The 7,295-nt window shown below is 34.3% G+C and overlaps 1 pseudogene; it reads right to left on the bottom strand.

Annotated features, from left to right (window-relative positions):
• Positions 1-452: 452 nt before the first annotated feature.
• On the bottom strand, positions 453-6,191 carry LOC107639209 (SKP1-like protein 1B; annotated as a pseudogene).
• Positions 6,192-7,295: the final 1,104 nt, after the last annotated feature.

Here is a 7,295-nt window from a genome sequence, read left to right as displayed (position 1 = left end):
ATAGTCAGAGCCGCCTTTAGCAGCTAGCACATAAATTACTGGTAGGCGATCCCTATAACCATGCAGCTGCCACATTGGCAATTTGGCATGACTAACACAAACAGCCTTCGATGATTATTTTTTTTTGTGACTACCTTCGATGATTATTTAACAGCGCAAACGAACATTAAACATATGTCACCACTTTGTGTTGAAAATTAGAAACCAGATGTTGGCAATGATTGGATTATCAATAAGTAGAATCAACCAGAATTCACCATTTAAATATTTACTTACATTCAAAACGTGCCCTAAGGTTCATTAACGAAGATACATCTGATCCGTGAACCTCAACGTAAATAGTCAGAAAGATAGAAGGCAAACAACCATAAGCATAGGATCAATGCACATGGCAGATCTTTGACAAGCAAAACAAAAGCATAGGCATAGATCTATGTTGAAAGACGATGTTAAAAAGCTTAACAAATCATTCAAATGCCCATTGGTTTTCCCGACGAACTTCCTCCTCTTCCTCCGGAGTGAAGTCATTCTTGATGTTGAAGGTCTTACGAATTTCCTCGGGAGTCTTCCCCTTTGATCATGTCTGCCACGGTCTGGCATGTGAGGTCCAGCACGCTCTTGATGTTCAAGTAGTTCGCAGCCTGAAAAGAACAAATGTTACAAGTTACAACACAATGCAATTGCAAAAAACTAAAACACCGAAAAACATATCTCATATGCATACTTAGTAAAACCAATCAAAACATTGAAGCAGGGAAAAATGCAATAACAATAAGCAATTCTGTTTGTGAATACAAACCACCAAATACTAACAAGAATCTATCTATATTTATATCTATATCTATATAGGAATTGATGAAACAACAATTAATGCACTAAAATTTGTGGCTATTATGCACAAAAATTCATGTAGTGTGAAAAGCAGTGTTCAAAACAATATATAGTACCTATACATCAATGCAATTTTTAACATAGTTGTAGCTTTTGAAGCAAAAATCAACAACTGAAATCACAGTCTCTTATACAGACAATTAAATATAGACACAAGCTATGTCTTCTAACCCTACAAGATAAGAAAAATAACGAACCCTATTCAGATCAGAATCAACCATGACCACAAAAAAAAAGAACATTCAATATCTCAAGAAACTCATACCACAGAGAAAGGTTCACAATGCTCAACACTATATATCATCGATAATCATAACAAGAAATTAAAATTTGAAAATAAAGTAAAGCAACATCGACACAACAAAAAAAAACTAGACAATTCCACAATTGCAAACCAGAAACCCTAATAGCCTGTTTGGACACCTTTAAATGATGGAATTAGAATTCAATTCTATCAAAAAATGAATTCCTAAAGAAATGGAATTCAATTCCATAGTTTGGAACAACTAACTCATTTAATGAGATAGAATTGAATTCCATTGTTTGGAATGCCTTGTTGATGAATTACATTATTTTTCTAAGACATTTTACCCCTCAATAAATATTAAGTATAATTTTATTTATCAATTAAATTAGATAATATAATTATATAAATCACTTATAAGTAAAATTGGTCTAAAACAACCTCACCAATTAGATCCATCTCACCCATGAAATCATGATAGGTAAAATTTTTTTTAAAATGAGAAATTTAAATTATTTTTTTAAAAAAAATCAACATCTCATAACTTTTTCATTTTTTTGCTATAATCTTATTTGTGTGTGATTATGACACTCATTTGATATGATCATGTTTTTGTTAAAAAACAATAAAATTAAAAATGAGATAACCCCATAAGCCATAAACATAATAAAGTTTAATTTAAAACAAAATACTCATAATCCATATCAATAAATCAACCTCACATGACCCTCATAAAAGTTTTGAGTTTTCATCATGCTAAACATAACATAAAAGTCTAAATAGTAGAGATTTCATCATACTAACTATAACATAAAAAAGGAACATTAGTTTAAATCTAAAAACATTGCCACAAATTTCTAAAACTCAAAATCCATTTTTTCCCTCAACCATTCAAGACGAAGCTCTTCCGGTAAGCCAAAAAATACTCCAAGAAGAGTAGGATAAGTAACAAGCCATTCAAGAGCTTCACAAAATGAGCGGCCCTGCAAACCTAATTTAGTTAAAGCTTCCCTCATATAAGATGTCTTCCAAACTTCAGGATGCGAACTTATGATAGCATTTGCAATATCTTTCATTGCCATAGTCATGTCTTTCATATCTTGGGAATACTCGTCTATTATTGCCACTTTTCTTTTTTTTACCTTTAGCAGATGAGGTATTAGACACCGATGGAATAGATGATGGTGGAGCTTGTGAGGTTGGGCTTGCTGGCATACTTTCATAATCAAAGGGATTAAAATTCTCCAAATGCACCTCATTGTTTGCTTGCATTTCATCAATGTCATCAATATTAACGTGTGTATCTTCCTTTTCCCATCTTCTCACTTTTTGTTTACCGGTCTCAACCCGCATTCCATTTGCTATATCTTTATCATAAATCTTTTTAAGAATTTTCAAGTGATAAAGATGTTTTCCTCTAATAGCTTTAAACTTAGGATTTGCCTATACAAAAATCAATAAAATAATTCATATCAAAATATCAAATAAAATAAATAATATTAATATTAAAATAGACAAATATATATATAAAAAGAAAATATACATACCGAGCATAAAGATTTTCACACATCAGGTGTAGCTTCAAATGTTTTGGTTGTATCATTCCATCCTACCCCGCTCTTTTGATTAATTTCTTTTGCTAAAACCATTTGTTTCTTGAGAGTCTTCAAACGATTTAGAACTTTACTCTTATTAATGCCCACAGAAAATTTCTCATTAATTTCCTCCACCACCTTTCTATAAGATTCAGCCGAAAAAGCTCTATCTTCCTTTTGACCTTTATTCTTTTGCTCCTTAAGAACTTCAAGCATTAAGCCATCCATTTCCATGGTCCATTTAAAGTAGGTATCACACTCATTTTTTCCTTCAACATCACTAACTTTTTCGGAATCCATATCACAACCTATTGTTATATCACAAGTAAAAAAAGTAGAAGTACAATTATCACAATAAATCTAAATTAAAATAATAAATAACAATTTATTAAACAAATACATTACATAAAATTGAAGTACTTAACTTATTTCACAAATAACAGGAGTATATGATATATGTAAATCTAACTAATACATAAACTCATGTTCAATTCAAAGCAACCAGAATAAACAAATGTTCACACGTACACAAAATAATAAGAAATTAATGTTGTCTACGAATATAATCATTCCACATTTCCGCGGCTATAGTATCCCTCAAAATCTCTCCCCTTCGTCCATCTTCCCCTCTAGCAATGTTTTCACGACTTGCTCTATCTTCAGGTACATTATTCATTAGATCTCTATCAACTTGTGCAATAATTTCTTCATCAGGATCAAAATCCATTAAGAAATTATGCAAAATACAACAAGCTATGATGATTGTGTCTACATTATATCTAGACATCTCTGACAGGATTGGAAATCTATTCTTCAAGACACCAAAAGCTCTTTCAATTGCATTGCGCAATGAAGAATGTCTTAAGTTAAACAACTCTTTTGGATTTTCAGGAGGATGTCGAGAATATTCCCTTAAATAATATCGAGTACTTCGATATGGAGTGATGAACCCCGACCTCAACATATAACCAGCATCAGCTAGGTAAAATTTACCTAAAACAAATTGTAAAATACATATGTAAATATTATAAGCTTTTTAAAAACATACAATAACAACAAATTTATATTTAGAAAAATGACAAAATACCTTGAGGAACATTTAGATTATCTTCATTAATAATTGCATTTTCTAAAATTCTTGAATCTGAAGCGGAGCCCTCCCACCCAGGTAAGACATAAGTAAATTTCAAATCAAATGTGCAAGCTGCCAATACATTCATGGTAGGAAAACCTTTTCTTCCTCTATACCTTGACACATCTTCTTTAGGAACCTTAACTCAGATATGTGTTCCATCCAAAGCACCAATAGAATTCTAAAGTTTCAACATAAATTAATAGTTACGACCATGTGTTAGTACAAAAATTTATTAAAAAGTTTACATTTATACAAAAATATACCTTGAAGTAAGGATAAAATTAAATCTTCCTCCACTATTGAATATTTCGGGTGGGACAGTTGAGCCGTTCACTTGAACTAAAAATTGATCCTCTAAGGTTATTATAGCTCTAAGGACTTGGTGAAAATGTCGACTAATAGTCTCAGTAAACCGACGAAAGAAAAAACCTTCTGCCCGAGTACTTGAATGACCACTTAAAATATGTAAAAACTTTGCCACTTGCTCTTCAACAATACTATATTGGTTATCTCTAAAAAGCCATCGTTGACGAAGTATTGCAACTAATCTAGTGAAAGCATCATAACTCATATGTATTATAGAACGTGAGTTATAATGTGTTTCTAATTGAGCAATCAATTCTCGACGTATTTGTTCTCTACTATGATGTTGAGATTGGGTGATTGATCTTTCAATACAAGAAATTTGCCGAATCATATATCGCATACAAGCCAAATAGCCCGCAAAAGTGACTATGGCTAAAATTGCATTTATTTCAGATTCTATCATATTAGATACCTACATAATATCAAAGTAATAAAGAAACGGTATGTTGATGATAATAAAGAAACGGAATGACATTGCATTGGATAGGAAAATGATACATGTTTAAAGAAAGAAACTTAGTTTCCTCTTATACCTAAAAGAACCATCGCATGAAAGGGATGACATCACAATCACAAACCCATACAAAAGCCTTGAAAATTAATTAATAGTAAAAGGCTCAAAACAAAATAGCCATTCCATCCAAATTTGTAATCCATGTGTCAAAATATCTTTCATCGAGAACGGTTCTTTTAACATGGGAGCAACAAAATAATCTATAATGAAATAGCCTGTGATTTACATAAAACAATATACCACACTATAACAATCACCAAACAGTAGTAACAAAACCAATTATACATGAGAACCGCGGGATAAAAATAAAATCATAAGTTGTTGTGGGTATGAGCATGAAGAAGTGATCAGTCATCAAATAGATTGGAATCGCGTGCTCAAAATAAAAACAAAGATCGAAGATTATGACCATCAGCAACAACAAGCCAAAAAATCATGACAATTTATGGAACTAGAAATCAAATTAGACATTTCATCAAACAGATTGTGCACATTAAACAAATACACAAATCTAGAGTATAGGTAACAAATTTTTGCCAAAGTAATCAACATTCCCCTACCTCTAATTCCAGCTCCTAGCAATTGACAGAGTGAAGAGTTTGCGTTGCTCGAAGAGGAAGGCTTCACGGCACTGCAACAAAGAGCTTGCACCTTGTCAGAGAATGGTGAAAGTAGCGAACAACCCTGACGAACACGAACAGGGCTTCACGGTGTGCAGCTTCAATCCTCCAACAAATAAGCAAAATAGGGTTTAAGAAAGTGAAGGGATTATGGAATATTATAATTTAGACAGGGGTATTTTTAATATTGCACAGTTTAAGTGAGATTTAGGTGAGAATTGATTTTGAAATCGGACCAAAGTAGGTCTGATTTGTAAATGGGGGTAAAATGAGAATTGGAATTCTCACCGGAATTCAACTTCATGTTTTTTTTCTATTCCAAAGCAAGGAATAGAATTCAATTCATCTATGATTTCAAATCAGATGCATTCCAAATAGGCTGTAAATAACCATAATAATTGCATAACCACAAATAGATACAAGTCCAGAAATGGAGAAAACGGAAAAAAAAACCAAGAAATCAGCATAGCAAAAAATTAAACAACGAAAAAGATAAAGAAATAGAAATAGAACAGACCAGGATGAGATCGAAGAGGGTGGCTTGGTCAACCTTGACGAAATCTGCGTCCCAGGTCTTGAGGTCTTCCTCGTTGGGCCTCTCTTCGGCGTTTGCAGCCTCGACGTGCTTTTTGCAGTACTCGATGACCTTCGCAAGGATCTTGCTTGTGACGTTGGGAAGAGGGATGCCGCTGTCAGCGCAATTGTCCTCGATCATGTGCTTGATCGTCTGCGATTCCAGCGCCACCGCCTCGTCCACCTCGAACGCCTCACCGTCCGAGCTCTTGAGGGTGATCTTCCTCATCGACGACATGATTCAAATGATATCAGAGATTGATCCTTTTTTCTCTTTCTCGTTCCCTTTCGCTGTGAAAAGGTAAAATCCCTAACCGTAGCTTTTCATTTTTGTTTTCGGCCCCTTATCTCTGATTCTCGATGAAAATCAAGGGATGGGGCTGGGCTTTGGTTTTATAGAGCGGAACTAGAAGCATCTATCTTGTGACGTTTGGGTTATCCAATGCATCATGCTGTGTTACAAAGGGTGAGAGAGAGAGAGGGAGAGAAAATGTTCGCGTGTATTCAACATGTATGAAATGATATAGGAAAGGAAAATGATCATGTTGTTAAGAGTACTTTTGTCTTATAGTGAATCATGAAATGACTAAAGTGTTTATTATTGTACAAATGTATTGACGTAATTAATCTATGGAACTGAACTTGGTTGAGTTAATACTCAAATTCGTCCCTGAAAGATACCTCTATCTCCATATTAGTCCCCGAAAGATAAAGTTAATCAAAAGAGTCCTTGAAAGATACACGACTGAATCAGGTTCGTCCTTCCATCAATTCGCTTGATGACTTGGCTAACATCTGCTGATGTGTGACGTTAACTGCCACGCTGGCAGAGAAGGAAAACGATGCGGTTTTGAGTGAATGCCCTGATAGTCATGATTCGGCGTCATTTTATGGGTAGAGTAGATTCAAAACGTTGCAGACTCTCACCCCATTCCATAAAAACTATCTCCATGTTTGGCTCCAAAATGTTTCGTCTCCCTCAAGCCATGCCCTAACCCCTTCACCTTGCATTCGAATGTCGCCATCCACGTTTGTCATTGTTGGTTGACGATCAAAGCAGAGTAGGTGTTGCTACTGAGAACAGAGGTCGTCGGCTCTGTTAGCAACATTGATTATAGAAGAAGCAATTGTGACGGTTAGAGGTAAGCATTAAAGTTTTTTTCATTTTTTTTAGTCAGTTTGTGGCCTGATGACTTAGGGGTGGCGTTCTGTATGTCTAGTAGATAGTCACACTTGTCCAAGAAGGAGGAAAAACAGTGCTGCAACCCAAACTAGAACCCTGAGTAAACTAGTACCTAAGCTTAGAAAACACCCTACCATGAAGCATCGAAAGGTTTATGACTGGTTTGTTAGAAAG

The sequence above is a fragment of the Arachis ipaensis genome, chromosome B4 (assembly GCF_059453495.1).
Source record: "Arachis ipaensis isolate K30076 ecotype BB chromosome B4, ASM5945349v1, whole genome shotgun sequence".
In the NCBI taxonomy this organism is placed as follows: Eukaryota; Viridiplantae; Streptophyta; class Magnoliopsida; order Fabales; family Fabaceae; genus Arachis; species Arachis ipaensis.
Note: the sequence above shows the minus strand (reverse complement) of the source record. Positions and strands in the feature narration are given on the sequence as shown.